The sequence below is a fragment of the Podarcis pityusensis genome (genome assembly GCF_964106645.2).
Source record: "Podarcis pityusensis genome assembly, chromosome: 7".
NCBI lineage: Eukaryota > Metazoa > Chordata > Lepidosauria > Squamata > Lacertidae > Podarcis > Podarcis pityusensis.
The window spans coordinates 41,945,196-41,960,528 of record NC_138031.1 but is presented as its reverse complement, the minus strand read 5'-3'; the positions used below and the strand labels follow the sequence as shown (position 1 = coordinate 41,960,528).

The 15,333-nt window shown below is 43.4% G+C and overlaps 1 protein-coding gene and 1 long non-coding RNA gene across 4 annotated transcripts in view; one reads left to right on the top strand and one right to left on the bottom strand.

Annotated features, from left to right (window-relative positions):
• NOL4 (nucleolar protein 4) overlaps positions 1–15,333 on the bottom strand; it is a 117,742-nt gene that overhangs the window by 99,634 nt on the left and 2,775 nt on the right. Inside the window, exon 1 of one of the 3 annotated variants that reach the window (XM_081013843.1) lies at positions 14,870–14,982. The exons of the other annotated variants lie outside the window; for them this stretch is intronic. The gene's annotated coding sequence lies outside the window, so the exon portion shown is untranslated. Of the gene's footprint in view, positions 1–14,869; positions 14,983–15,333 lie in introns of those variants that run through there. 3 annotated transcript variants of the gene reach the window in all.
• LOC308481125 lies at positions 8,477–12,328 on the top strand. The gene is made up of 2 exons (XR_013988467.1): positions 8,477–8,544; positions 11,996–12,328. It is a non-coding gene; the product is annotated as an uncharacterized lncRNA (long non-coding RNA).

Here is a 15,333-nt window from a genome sequence, read left to right as displayed (position 1 = left end):
AGCATGCATTGTGACGCAGCGCTGATTCTGTCGGCTTGTGCTCTGTTTGTGCCACAATCCTTGGTTGAGTCAATCTAGTTTCAAAGCCATTCTCTGGTTTGGGATGTGTCAACATCACCAGCTCTCGGGGCGGGGAGCACGAGAGAGAAGGGAAAATTGAGGAGGGGGCGACCGCGTGCTGGCCTGTTCTGTGTGGTGTTTGGGGTCGGCACGTGGGCGTTTTTCCTGTCAGCCAGCGCCTGTGGCGGCTCGGCTCCGGCTCGCTCGCTGCCCGTCCAGGTGCCGCTCAGCTGGCTCCTGCAGCTCGCCGACCCAGTCGCCATGGGAACTCGGCGGGCGGAGGGGGAGGGGCGCGCTCTGCCTTCTGCTGCCGGGCCTGCCCCAGCGCCGCGCGCGCTCCTTCCTGCTCGCCTGGCTTCGGCTCCCCTCCCCCTCCCCCCCTCTCGCCTCCGCCAATCCGGAGAGGAGCCTCGGAGCCCAGCTATGTGTGTCCTGGAGGTATTTCAGGGTTACTATAGGAACGGGAAGGGAGAGGGAGAGAACGAAGGCGAGGGGGAGAAAGCTGCCCCCCCTTGCCCCCCCACCCCGATCCTTCCCATCCCGCCCCTTCTCCCAAGGCCCCGAGTCAGGTGCCAGGCCACGGCTGCGAAGTCAGGGGGAGGGAAGCAGGCAGCGCCTGTCCTCCGCCATCCTCCTCGCGCCGTCCCGGCCCCAGAGCCTCGCTGCTGCTGTTGCTGCCGCCTTCGCCTGCCCTGCACGCGGCTGGGGACTCCTCCTCGCAGACCCGCTGCCGCGCTACACGCACGCGCGGCGGGAGAGGAGGGGGTGGCGGAGGGAGGGGGTGAGGAGCGTCTGTTCTCGGCCCTTCCTGCCTCCCTCCCTCCCTCTCCGCCCAGGGTGCTTCTGTTCATCGCGCCGGGAAAGATGCTACAGTTGGGCGAGAGGAGCCTGGCAACGCCACGGACCCTGCGGATGCCAGAGCTGCAGCTTGGCTTGGAGGGAAAAGGGAGCGTCGGGCAGGAAGAAGGGGCAGTCGCATCGAATGAAGGGCCTCGAGGGGGCATTTTGGGTGCGAAGGGGGCAAAGGCACACAGTGGCGTCACCCGGTGGCACGGGCAGCTTCCACCCCACCCCCCGCCCTGCGGTATGCCAACTCCCTACAGCCCGATCCTGTGCAGAGTGTTTTTCTTTCTTTCTTTCCTGTAGTAACTCCGGCCAACGCGACTTACTCCCGAGTCATTGTGCTGCACAGGATCGCAAGCCGCCCTAATTCCTCGTGGCCAGGATTGTGTCAGTTTGTGCCCCCAAGCGCCACTAAGGCTTGCTTTCGTTCTCGTTCACGCCGCTGCACACTTCATATAGGAGAGTATTCCACATCTCATTTTTGCCATCGTTCTTTCTTTTGTTTTGCCAAGGCCCCTGGGAGGCTTGCAGTGGGTCAGGCTGGCCTAGGGAAACTACTAGAGCAGCCAAGCACAGCATATGGCCCCCTTCTAAGCTGCCAGCAATAAGCCCTTTGATTCATCCTGTTGTGCATCTCCCCCAAGGTGTATGCTAAGCTCAGGGTGTGTGAGATATTTTCCTACATTTTTATTTTAATGTTTTAGGCAAAACAGGTGAGATGTGGGAGACAGGCAATTTTTTGCAAGAGAAATCATATAGAAATTGGAGGTCCAACAAATTATCTGAACTATAGTGTTGAAAGCCCTTTGGGGTTTGGTTGTTATTGTTGTTACAGCATATGGCTTATTGACTGAGGGTGGAGAGAGAATTGTCTGCCACTTGCTAAACCAATGGTAGGCAGGCAGGCAGTTTTCTCAAAAAAAAAACCACCCCTGAAGTTAAATATGAAGTGTGTGTGAGTTTGCACACACATGCACATACCACATATTTTAGCCAGCACAGAGGTTTTGTGGTGTTTTTGACTATAAGATTCAGTTCTTATATAAGACTAGCATCACAGTATAAAAAGCTGCAGTAAACATATTAGACAAGCATAAACGTCTGGTTCCAAATCAGCACTAAAGTCCAAATATCTATTACTTTATTTCCTCCACCCTTAATTTACAGAATTTTGGATGGCCCTCATAATTTTTATTTGAATCTTGTTTCTGTTAGAATGTATGCAGATTGTGTATTTATTGAAGGAGGAAAGCACAGTGTCAAGTGCTAATTAAAATCAGGGTTATAGAACTTTTGTTACTGAGCTAAATGTGCTCCTCTTTCCATTTCCACTTGGCCTGTGACAACTCCTTCACAGCCTTAATTAATATGCCCCCGCTCGGTTTTTGATCTGGTCCCACTCCCATTTCTGTGGGAATATAACTGGAAGACCTGGGCAAGATACAAGACAAGAAGTCTTTAGTTTCTAGGGGAGAAATAACCAAAAAATGGGAAATCTGTTCTTTCCTCCAGTCTCTGCAGCGAATATATTATTGGAGTTGTTCCACACAGTCCCTAATCAAGCTGGTGCAGATGAAGGAGGAGGGAAGGATTACTTATGTGTGCCTGTATGAACAATTCCAGAAGGATAATTTGAGAAAAGTCATTTGTGTCATTCCTTGTGCTGTTGCCTGGTAGTCCAAAGAATAGATCTGAGATGTCAGCACTATCATTGCAAGGGGCACAGTCTAAACTGCAGATTGTTGCCCAATATGACACTAATCTCTATGTGTTGGGTGGGGGTGGGCAGATAAGACTTCTCACATTTCCCAGGCATACAATCTGCAGTGCAGGGAGCTGCCATCTTGATGCCACATCCAATGCTGTTTTCAACTAACTGCAGTTTGTTGCTTCATCCAGATTCAGACAAACTATGGTTAGTTATAATTAGGGCTTGTCGAAACAAACATACATCAAACAGTGGCTGATGATGAAAACTACCCACACTTCCTGGTTCAGACAAAATGACAAACTGGTTGGTTGAAAATGGAGGTGGCTGCTTCTGATTTCCTTCTCACTGTCCCAGCAGCACCAGCACAGAGCACCAGAGGAAGAGAGGGGATCAAGTCTATGCATATTAACTCTGATTTAATATAGGGGGCAGAGAGCCTGTGGCCCTCCAGATGTTATTGGACTCCAACTCCAATCATCCCTATTGCCCATGCTGACTGAGGCTCATGGGAGTTGGAGTCCAACAATGTTTGGAGGGCCGCATGTTCCTGAACCCTAGATTACCATTACATCCAGACCAGACTATTAATTAATTAATTAATTTTATATTCTGCCCTTCATCTGAAGCACTCAGGGCAGTTCAGAAGATTAAAAAAAAATACAGGATAGAAGCACAAAATAAACAAAGCAATAACCCCGCCTCCCACAAACACATTTAAAAGGCCGTAGAATATTAGTCAGCCAAAGGCCTGGTTGAAGAGAAACATTTCTGCATGGTTTCTAAAGATGTATTATGAAGGTGCCAGACAAGCCCCCCTTGGGAGAGCATTTCACAAACAGGGAGCCACTGCAGAAAAGGCCTGTTCTTGTGTGGCCACCCTCCAGACCTCTCGCGGAGGAAGAAGGGCCTCATATGATGATCACGGAGTCCAGGTTGGTTTATATGGTGAGAGGCAGTTCTTGAGCTATTGTGGTCCTGAGCACTATGCTAGCTTTGCCTGACTCCTAAATTTGATGAGCAAGCATTTGATCTTGCCTCAATCCATGTAAATGCCTACACTGGTGGGTTATGTTTGGGATTAAATATTTTGCTTCATTCAAGATTCCGCTTTGGGATCAGCATGTCTATGATTTGACCAGAATAGTTATTTCTTTATTCAGTATTTGGTTTTTTGAATTTCAGTGGCGCGGCGCCCTGTGTGAGGCCAAAATTTGGTGCCCTCTCGCCTCTCACCTTCTGTTTGGCTCAATTCACCATGTCATAATTTTGATGCCCTGTGGCACCTACTACGCTCAGCACCCAGTGTGGCAGAACCCTAAATCCGCCTGGTATACACAGCATATCTCTTGCTTTGCTTTCATCAGTTGTCAAAGAGGTTTGCAGGTTTTTGAAGCACAATAAAAAACATGAATACTCAGATTGATCAGAATAAAACAAATTGTCTACATACTATGAACAATCATGGCTCTGTCCTATCACTTTCAGCTCCCTCTCTTCTCATCCTCACTATTCCCTGGCCCCAGCCTTCAATAATAACCCAGAAATAAAATAATTTGATTACTCTGTTACAGTTTGCTTAAGTCATCTAAAGTTTTGCTAAGAGAAAGATGAAATACTGCTACAGATTGCTGTGGGCGGACTGGACCTTATGGGATCATATGATAAGTGGTGTTTTTATTTTACTGTATTCTAGATTTAGAAAATAATTTTAAAAAATCCCTCATAGAAAGTTTAGATTACATCTCGTTAGTTGCAACTTAATATGTCCCCCCCCAGGCAATGATTTAACAATTAGCATTCAGCTAGCACTATTGAAAGACTGGTCTTACTGCCTGTTGATTTGTATCCTGGCATTTGTTTTGTATTAAGGAACAACTATTATATACTGCGTGTGCACATGTATGATAATATATGTAACACCCCTTGTCTTAGAGTAGGCTCATTGAAATCATTAGGACTGACTTCTGAGTTGGCATGGTTTGGACTACATTGTCTGAAGCTAAAGGCAGAAGAGATGTGAACCTATAGACATTTGCAGATAAGGCTTTTGTTTGCAACATCTATTGGGTCCATTCACTATTCATTCTCTCACTCACAAACCATTTCACACTATTCACACACTCCATTCATGTCCCACTCTGTCTAATCTATAGCATCCACACATTCAGTTGAGTATCATTGTGTTGGGGCTGTCTCCAGCCTTCTCTGCACTCCTTTCCACCAACAGTTCCATCTGCTTCTAAACTTAGTGAGAAGTTGTAATGTTCACAAGCATTTTATATAGTATTTAAATAGCTGAACTAATTTCTAGGAAGATCTTGTTTCAGTATGGTGAAGCTAGAACTCTTAACAGCCAGTAGCTGTGCAGGGTTCAGTGTCTTTGAGCTATGACCCCAGGCTCTTCTTTGGTCTTGTATTCCTGATTCACAGTCACGTTCTATGATTTAGATTTAATATGTCTCTCTAAATGTGAAACAAATTATGCAAAATTTTGTTTTGATGTCCCAAATAGATATTCTTATTCTGTAATAGCAGACACATTTTATTACTAACTTCCAAATATTAAGCACCTAAATCCACAGTAATAACAGTTAAATGAAGTGATAGATGGCAAGAGGCCCATTTGTGTTTATATGGATTTTTTTCCTTGACTTTTTAAACATCAGTTCATTCCCAGTAATCACTGCAGTGCTCCTGTACAGTAGGTCTCATAATCTAGGCGTGAGGATGAAGGATTACTCTTTTCCAACCAGTTGAATTCAGTAGTGTTAAAGTGAATCAAGGGCCTGCAGTTCTCAGCTTATTCTCTTAACTGCTGTGCTACTGCATGGATGTATTGAGAACGAAGAAGGACTTTATTCAAGTTGTAAAAGCTCTTTCTGAAATTTCAACATTTATTTCTGCCCCCACTAGCTTACAGGGCTTGTCCTGTTATTTGGCAGAGTGAGGCAACGGCCTCAGGTGGTGTGTGCTGGGAGGCAGTGGTGCCCCTCAGCTCTTCCTCCTGAGCTCCCTGACCATACTCTCCTGTTGGGAGAAGAGAGCTGTGTGTGTCATGCCTCTTGCCCTCCACCTTTATAATTACCCTGCTGATCTCCCTCAGGGGCAGTGCAATTCTCCATTACTAATATTGAAGTAAGATTTACTTCTAAAAGTGGCATGGATGCATGTGTGTGCCATTTTGTCCTTTGCCTCAGGTAGCATAATACCTTGGGCTAGCCTTGATAGCTTGCTTTTAACCTTATTTATGTATTTAGTCAGTCAGCTTATCTTGTCACGGGTACCCCAAAGCAACTTACAACCAGACAATAAACCCCACATAGATACCTGTACATTAAAACCAAGAGGAAAAAGAAATACCGTACATATAAAATAGCCCACTCACTTCTAAAAGGCCACAAGTTACGGAGGAAAGTTTTTGCCTGGCACCTAAAGATATATGTGGCACCAACCTTCATAGCACTGTATTAGCGCGCAGAGTGGGAGCCCATTGAAAACTTGAATACTTTAGCCATATTCTGGCATTCATCACTCCAGTGTTGAACAGCATGTGAACAATGAATAGGTCTGCATCAAGTAGCCCTTTCTGTGAAGTGGCATGCATCTAGGTTGCAGATTCCTCTCACCATAGACATTTATACCAGAGGTGGGGAACCTCCAGCCTCTGGGCCAAATTGGACCTGATACAGACCCCAGTTTGACTATGTGGCCATTTCCCCCAAACCACAGCCATCTCCCCCATGTCTGACATCATTTGTGATATCAGGTGTGAGGCAGGTAGACACATGGCTTCCACGGAAAAATTGGGAACCTTGAAGTGTGTTCTAATTGTTTCTTGGCAAGCAAGCCTTGCTGTTAGCACTGATCAATGGTGACACCAACCCTAGTTGAGATTTGCTGTGCTGTGGAGTTCCTGGCTGGGAACACAAGTGCCAACTCCCTGGGACCCTGGGTGCCTTAGCACCCATAAAATTCCACATGAAGGGGCCAGGCACCCACAATTTTTGGTGCCAGGGCCATGTATGCTGCATAGCTCCCACACACTGGGCACCCACAGTCGTGGGGCCAAGGTGGCACTTCTGCAGTAGTGCAGCTAGTCCCTGTGCAAAATGGCCTTGCAGCAAGTATGGATTTTATTCATGAGCCACCTTGACTTTGTTTTCAAACCCTGTAAAACCAATGCCAGTCAGCATGGACAATAATGGCTAGATGTTCCTTTGATCTACCTTGGTATAAGGCAGCTTCCTACATTCCTAACAGTGGGGAGAGAAATTGGCACTCTGCAGCAAGCAGGTGAAGCAGTGGTGGAGGCAGATGGAATCCTGGTAGTGTTGCTGCTCCAATTGAGCCCAGCAAATACCAGCTGTAGAAAAGGAGCCCTTCAACAGTGCTCAAGGGCTGTAGTGTGGAATCAACCCTTAAAAGAGAGCTACAAAAGTCATTCAAAATCCCAGGAACCAGCATAATATTTTAGAAACTCAGCCTCAAGTTTTAAGAAAGAGTCCTGCAAAAAGCAAGTAAGCATTACAACATTATTGTACTATCATCAATTTTCTAGGTACCCAAGCACCTGGATTTCCTACCTCACCTCCACCTACAGGAAAAGTGGCTACATTGCTACCTTCTAACTTGATGGATGGTCAAAAATTGAGTGTGGCCACCTCACAGTTGGCATGCCATACATACCCCCCCCCCCCACGTTTTGCATACACATCACATAAACAGCAGAGCAAGCACGAATAGAATCATAGAATTGTAGAGTTGGAAGGGACCACAAAGTTCATCTCGTCCAACCCCCTGCAACGCAGGAATCTTTTGCCCAACATGGGGCTCAAATCCATAACCCTGAGATTAAGAGTCTCATGCTCTACCAACTGAGCTATCCCAGCAGGATAATCACATGCATATTGCATACATACTAGGGAACACACATGTACATACAGAAGGAGGCACATTGCATACAATGGATGAATCTGGTAAGCAGGGAGGGAGAGATCTGTATCCCAATCGCTCTCAAGCCCTTCAGAAAGTGCTTGCTGAATGCTGCAGAGGTGCTCCACAATGAGGAAGCAGCAGAGAATCAGATTGTGGGGGTGGGAGGTAGGGGCCTGTCATTGCTACCACCACCAAATTGTGAAGAGGGGAGTAAAAAAAGCCTTTGGGGGCTGGATATGGCCTGGGGGGCATAAGTTAGTCATTCCTGGCCTAGAGTATAACTAAACGTCTGTAAACACTCTTTGATGGTGATCTAGAACAAGTGATTTGTGGATAATAGTTTGTGGATGTTCTGTAGAATACATTAAATATTGGCTTTCTTTGGTGGCAGTATGTAGAAAAGCATGGGTGGAGAGAGAATAAATATTTGGGTCAGTAAGTCAATGAACAGAATTAACAGATGATCACAGAGAACAGGACCCATAAGAACTCAGTTTGCACAGTTGATTAATTTGGGACCATAATATAAACACAAAAGCACAACTTTTTGCACTGACAGAATACTAGTTCACAGTTTGTGTAGAAGAGATAAAACTCCACACTCACTTCCTCTGCCTTGAGCAATAGGAATACTGGTTTTGATAAAGTTCCTTTCATTTGGAAGAGTAACCACTGTAGAAATGTGGTGTTCTTGCACAAATCTGCTTATTTTAACAAGTTTTACAAGTAACTAGGTATGGGGGAAAGAATACAAGGAGAAGGAAAAAAGATAAACCAAAGCGCGGAGATGAAGAATTTCACTTGTTTGTTCTGGTGATGATGTCATCAGCAGTGCAGGACCCCTGTCTCTAGGCTGTTTTCCTTCTGCTTAACTTTTTCACTGATCACCAACTTGTTGCTCACTTACTCAAGTCATATTTTCTGCTTAGGCCTGTGCTCCCTTGGGAAGAAAACTGTGGTGAATGATCCTGGGAATGCCACTGCCTTATTTTTTGGTGAGAAAGTGAAAGGGAATCCTGGAATAGTAAGGACTGTCTCTGTCTACCAGGGAGATAACAGGAACTGGTGGTTTATGGTGCTTTCGGTGTGGAGCACGTTCATACACACAGCTGAGCCGAAGTGAAAGGAAGCTCTCTTCCAAAGTGATTACAGTTGCATAGGCCATAATGTTGGTGGCATGCCCGCTAGCCTTATCCCTGTAGCATTAGTGGCCTGGCCACATTGCTTGTCCACACACTAAAGCTGAAAGTCTGAAGTAGGGAGCCTGATGTGCATGTGTAGCCTCCCCATGTGATTTAGAAACCCATGCAATCAAGGTTCTAAATAATCCAGAGAATCTACATGCACATAGTTGACTTGACTTCAGTCCCAACACATGGACAGCAGCAGGGCCAGGCCATTGAGGATGTGCTATGGGGGGCAAGCCAAGTGAGTGTGATCCTGTTTCCCCCTTGACTGTAATCATGTGAGGGCTTGAACATCTGAAGAGGGTTTCACAGGGTGTGCATTCAGATATCTATCATCTTCCTTGCCTCCCTCCATGGCAACAGCAATTCTTCTGTCATGTGAATGGAGGCAGAAGGAATGAGCTGAGCCAGCTCTGGATCAGCTCTGCCTCCTGCAAAGGAAGTATAGCTCTACCTTTTCCACCCCTCAGTCCCCAACATTTCATCACACTTCTAACCAAAGACAGGAGCAGCATGATTCTCAAAGTCTGGGATTACTGGAATCACTGGAGACAGGGGTTTGTGATTGATGGGAAATTCCAAATGGGCACTGAGAGCAGATTATCTGAGATCCCACCAGCAGTATAACCACAGCCCTGCCTCTATTACTTCCCCTCCTTTGCTGGTCACTACACTGGAGACCCAGAGCCACTGAGTGTCTCAAGTATAGTCACACTGTTATACAGAAGTCCAGAAGCTTTGCTTTGATGGTGATTTGCAGATTGAAATATATACTCTAGTAAAGTGCTTCTTATTAAGAACATAAGAAGAGTCTGGCTGCCGGATCAGGCTAAAGGCCCATCTAGTCCATCCTGTTCTCACAATGGCCAACTAGATGCTTATGGGAAGCCTGGATTCAAGTGCAGATAGTATTCAGTGACATACTAGGTGGTACTCAACTAAGTTTTGCTCAGAGTACTCCCATTTAAATTAATAGGGATAATTTAGTCATGTTCATTAATTTCAATAGGCCTGCTTTGAGTAAAACTTAGCTGAATAAATACCACCCCCAATGTGTTTGGGGGTGTGGGGGTGTAAATAAATACACATATAAATAAAAACACATGTAAAAATGCATGTAGATAAAAACAAAAAACATATACACACACATGCACACTTCTGTTCTGCATGCCAGTCATTTAATTGCTAAACGCAACATACATATTGTTCATGAGGTAAATGTATTGTGTTTTCTGTCCAGAACCCCCTTAAGCTCTAAGTTCAGTGGCAAATATTGATTGTATTTCCACATCCTCATATTGGTTTGTACTTTGACCATTCCTACCCACTTTCACTTTCACTGCTAATTTTGAACCTTCGAAGAGGAATTTAGTATATACATGTATTTACAAAAGTCTATCCTTGTTTTCTAACATTCTTTGGAAAGCTACATCCTAAAATATTGCAATTACCTTTTTAAAAAAGTACTGCCAGAGATAGTTTTGTGGCTCTAGTTTAGCCATGTAATGAAGGGTTTTTCTTATTTGTGAAAATCTACATTAAAAATTAACAGTTAATAAGCCATGTCAATCTTTAGAAGAGTTTTACATAACTGAACAAGTTTGACATAAAGATGAGGTATAAAGCATAGCCAAAGTGAAAATATTATTCCATGGAATTTTAAGATAAAAGTATAACTTTTATATAGAGAGTGTGCAGAACACAGAGTAGCTATATCCTAATGCTTTAACTTTTTTAGTTAACAAGTGGCACATAGACACATTTTACTCCTATCATGAGGATTGATTATTCTAACACACATTAGAGACTAAGAACTCAGAAACAGAGAGTGGTAATTATTAGGAAGTTGCCTTGTACACTGATAGCAGCTTTCTAGAGATTCAAACTAGAGTCTTTCCCATCCCTGACAGGATATGCCAGAAATTGACCTGGAACTCTGCCTCTATTCTACTACTGATCTATTGTTGAAAAATAATAGGAACCCCAAGATGCATATTTACAAACCTTCAATAACATTCCCACAATTGTATTGTTGTGCTGACACTTGTGGCATGTTAAAGTCCTGTATGTTAATAGTTTTCTTAATAAGTATTTCACAAACTTCTCTGCTCTTCACAGTTATCACTGCAAGTTAAAGGGGAGAGTTTATAATAAAGATACATTTTTTTAAAGGAGCATGGCTAGCAGTCCAGTTCTATGCATTTGTGCAGATGGTGTGTCTGCAATAGCATCATAATATCACCACATCCTAAGCAGTTAAATCCCACATCCTAAGCAGTTACAAACTGATGCAGCAAGTCAGGAATGTACCACTGAATCATATGCAACTTAATTTCCTTTTAAAGTGTAATTTAAACCCCAACAACTTTTATGCTAGGGTAACCAAAATATTGGTCTGTGGAATCCATTAATTAGACCTTCACCAGCACACACTTCTGAACTAGTGGCATAACATCCACATAGTTACTTACACAAAAGATAGCAGGATACACATATTTCTCTCAAATAGGGATCAAGAGGACTGTCTGCTTTCATATAGTATTTCACCTGGCCCTCATTGCTTATCCTGAACTGCTGATTTGTGGCCCCACCCCTAACTAATTCACAAATGTTTGAACTCTAGCAGGCATGGCCAAACTTGGCCCTCCAGCTGTTTTGGGACTACAATTCCCATCATCCCTGACCACTGGTCCTGTTAGCTAGGGGTGATGGGAGTTGTAGTCCCAAAACAGCTGGAGGGCCAAGTTTGGCCATGCCTGCTCTAGACCATAGACCTGAATTCACATCCTTGGCACATCATTCTGTACACATGAGAACATTTGATTTCAAGCCGGATACTATAATTTGTACCATTACCACATAACATCACTGATGTTTTTCATTCTTTCCAATTTTATTTTCAAACATAAATACTAATTTAGTCAGAAATCTCATAGAAGCGGTTCATAAAATTATCTGTAGAATTTCAGTCAAGAGTCACACTAAGGATAGTGTTATGTGTTGCTAAGTGACTGTGGATATCAAGTATAAAAACTTTAAACTAATTATTGTCAGCCATTTGGCATATTTCTCTGTCTTATGCTTTCAAGTAAAGCCTCTTGATTAGGCATCATTTCACTGTTCTCATAAACTGCAGTTTGGCCTTAATGAAAGACAGCAGATGACAAAAGAACAACAGTGGGAAGAGTTAGCAGAGGTACAGTATATTATTCATTGAGCTGCACATATAAATACTCCACTGTGTGTTGTCCCACTGTAGACCTAAAATGGCCGTATTGCAGGATGTTGTTGCCTGGTGACCAAGAGTGCATCTCCTACACCACAGAGGGATGTGAAAACAGGGAGACTGATTTGTTCCTTTTGCTCTCCAGAAGACTGAGATACTGAAATAAATTAAATCAGCATTCAACAAGCTAAATATTCCCTTTCTCTGCATGCTGTTTAAACTGAATGAGGCCCTGGGAGCCTGAAGTGTTCACCAACATGCAACAGCAAACTAGATATAATATATGTTCAGGCCTTTGTATTTCATTCGCTGTCCATGCCATTTAATAAACAGATAAGGGCATTGCTACTGTAAGCCTGCAAGTTATTCTTGCTTCAATGAAGTCTGTGTTGCTTGTCTGGTCTGTTCCGGTGCAAACTCCCACCTGCTATCAGTCTCTCTTTCTTTCATTAAAATCAAGTAGTTAATTAGCCCCAGCCTGTCCTCTCCCCTTCTCTCTTTCCCTTTAATGCAGCAGTAATGATGTCTAATTACCAGCAGCAGTGGATTACAGAACCTTCAGGAGCAAATCTCTCTGCCTGACAGCAAAGCTGAGCAACAAACCTTAAAGCTTCAAGGAGAGAATAATTCTGGACAATGAAGGTGGTTTGCATATTAATTTTTCATCAAGCCAATTGCTTTGATGTTAAGAATGTTATTTTGTGCATCTGTTAATTCTGTACTGACCAGAATTATCAATAGTGTTTGTTTTTTTAAATGAAATACTGTACACTACAATGACTTTTCTGGTAGTGGGAAAAGTTTTTTGATTCCATAGTATGGAAGTTACTGTCTCTGTGCACTGTAGCAGCAGATATATATGTGACAACATTGTCGAGTGTATGCAGCAATCAGACAGAAGAGTTAACAAGGAGTGATAGTATGTGATTAAACTCTTCTATGACCACTGGATATATTGGGATGAATGAGATGCTACGAAAGAGAGTGAAGCTTCTGTCCATGGTGCCAGTGAGTAAACTTGAATGACTTCACATAAATGTTAATAGCAAAGTGAAACTGAAAACACTTCCAAAGTCAACCATTGATATGTATCCAGCATGCCCAGTGTTTCAAATGGAGTAAGATGCTATCCCACGTCTTTTTAGGCTGCCTCCAAACCACCTCATTTCTTCCAATGGCTGTTATTGAGTCTGGCATAATTTGAAATGAAACCATTCCACTTCATTTCACTTCCACTTTGAGCACTGAGTGCACATTAGAAAAAATCTAAAGTTGTCCTTAAACAATTGATGCATCCTTGTGAATGGGGATATGAAGTTTGAGGTGATCATGATTCAGTAACATCTGTGCATGCTGTTTGAAATTTCTGTTATGGAGCGGATTTAGGAAACTAAATATTTGCATGCACTCAAGATTGAATATTTTACCAATGCAAGGAATGCTGTTAGATTTGAATCATAGAATCGTGGAGTTGGAAGGGACTCTGAGGGTCATCTAGCCCAACCCCCCGCAATGCAGGAATCTTGCCCACAGCTGTCCTTGGGTGGGTTCAAACCACCAACCTTCTGGTTAACAGCCAGACACACTGTCCCATTGTGCCACTGATAGTACAGAGTAGTGTGTACTGGGCACAGTCCAGTGCACAGACATGCATGGGCATATACCAACCTGCATTGGATTTGGGCCATTTAATGTAATATAGAAATTTGATGGGCCTTTTTATAGTTTTGTTTTCCCATTACTGCACTGTTGTAGAGGTGATCATTTCAAACATTGTTGCTGCAAACCTACACACACTTACCTGGGAGAAAGTTTCACTGAACTCTTGAGTAAAGAATTGAGTATAAGATTGCTCTGTGATTTTCTGAGTCAAGCAGACAAATGCTTAGGTGAAACTATGTTTAGTAGGTGAGTATATCAAGATAAATTATGGGCATCAAATTGTGACAGAAGCATGAGCAAAAAGAGTGGGGATATGCAAAACCCTTTAGAAACAGCACAAATATGGACTTAGTTAATGCAGATTTATGTCATTTATACAATGCAATCCTATATATGCCTACTCAGAAGTAAACTCTGTTGAATTCAGTGGTACTTACTCCCAGATAAGTGTGCATAGGAATACAGCCATAAAGTCCCAGAATAGTGCTTTATCTTTACAGGGAAACTAATTTTTCTAAGGCTATCCATAAATTCCATCTTCCTTCAAACATGAGTTTACCTGTAGCTTTCCAAGAAAGATGCTATGAGACATAAAGGATGCTTCCCGCAAGGCTATTCCAGTTAATCAGCATTAATTGAATTAATCAGCATAGATACGAAAGTATATTAGTTGAGCTTTTCTTGAAATTTGGTTATACTTTATTTTTATGGAATTAGGTACTTGAACCATAGTAAATAGTTTGGATACAGGTTTATAGTGGATAGAATCCACTTTTGAAATAAATAGATTTATGCAGGAGTGCTCGGTGGAATGTCCCAAAGGTACAAAACTTTTACAAAGTAATCCCAATAGGTAGCTGAAATCCTGAAACCATAAAATAATAAACACTGTATAAATTATTTCCCATTACTTTTAGTATTATTTCATACTTATTTCATTAACCATGGCCACTGGCATACAAATACTGTATCTTGATTTTGCTGCTGGTGATTAAAAAAGCACATGGAATCCTAGCATTCTACAGCCACATCTTAAATACATTCTACAAAATCTTTCACAGTGTCAAAAAAGAAAAAAGAGAGCCAGGACACTTTTTCTTCGTCCAACAACAAAAATGTGTTTCATCAACTCCGAATGCCAAAGGTAAGGTTTTTGCTATTGCACACACTTCCACAAACCAGAGTAAAAGGCAAAGCTTGGAAATCAAGAAAAACTAAAGGAAGGAGAGGAGAATGCAAACCTACTTGTAACCAACAGTTCCCATCTTCTGAACCAGGAAATTCTGTTGCTCCTGCCGCCACCACTACCACCACAACCCAGCATAATAGCACTTCTGCTGTGAGATCTGCAGCTAGCTTTTCAGCCTCCAACCTCTGGAAGGCTCACAATACTTCTGGGCTCGCATCAAGTGAGACTTGAACAAGCAGGGAGGGCGGGGGGGGGAGAGACCAACCAATTCCCCCATTTGGTCATGTGCAAAAGCCTACAGCTCTTTTGTTGATTCCCCCCTGCCCTCTGCTTTCTGCAGTGAGCCGAGCACAGCTCCCCGATGCTCAGAGGGATATGGGCTAACAATGAAGGGGAAAAACACAAGATGCTATCCCGGGGAAAGCCCCAAGCCAAGGGCCGCCCCGCTTTGTGCCAAGAAGGACCCGCGGTGCTTTCTCGCTCGGAACTCGTCTCAGATGGGGAGCGCGGAGGCGTAGGA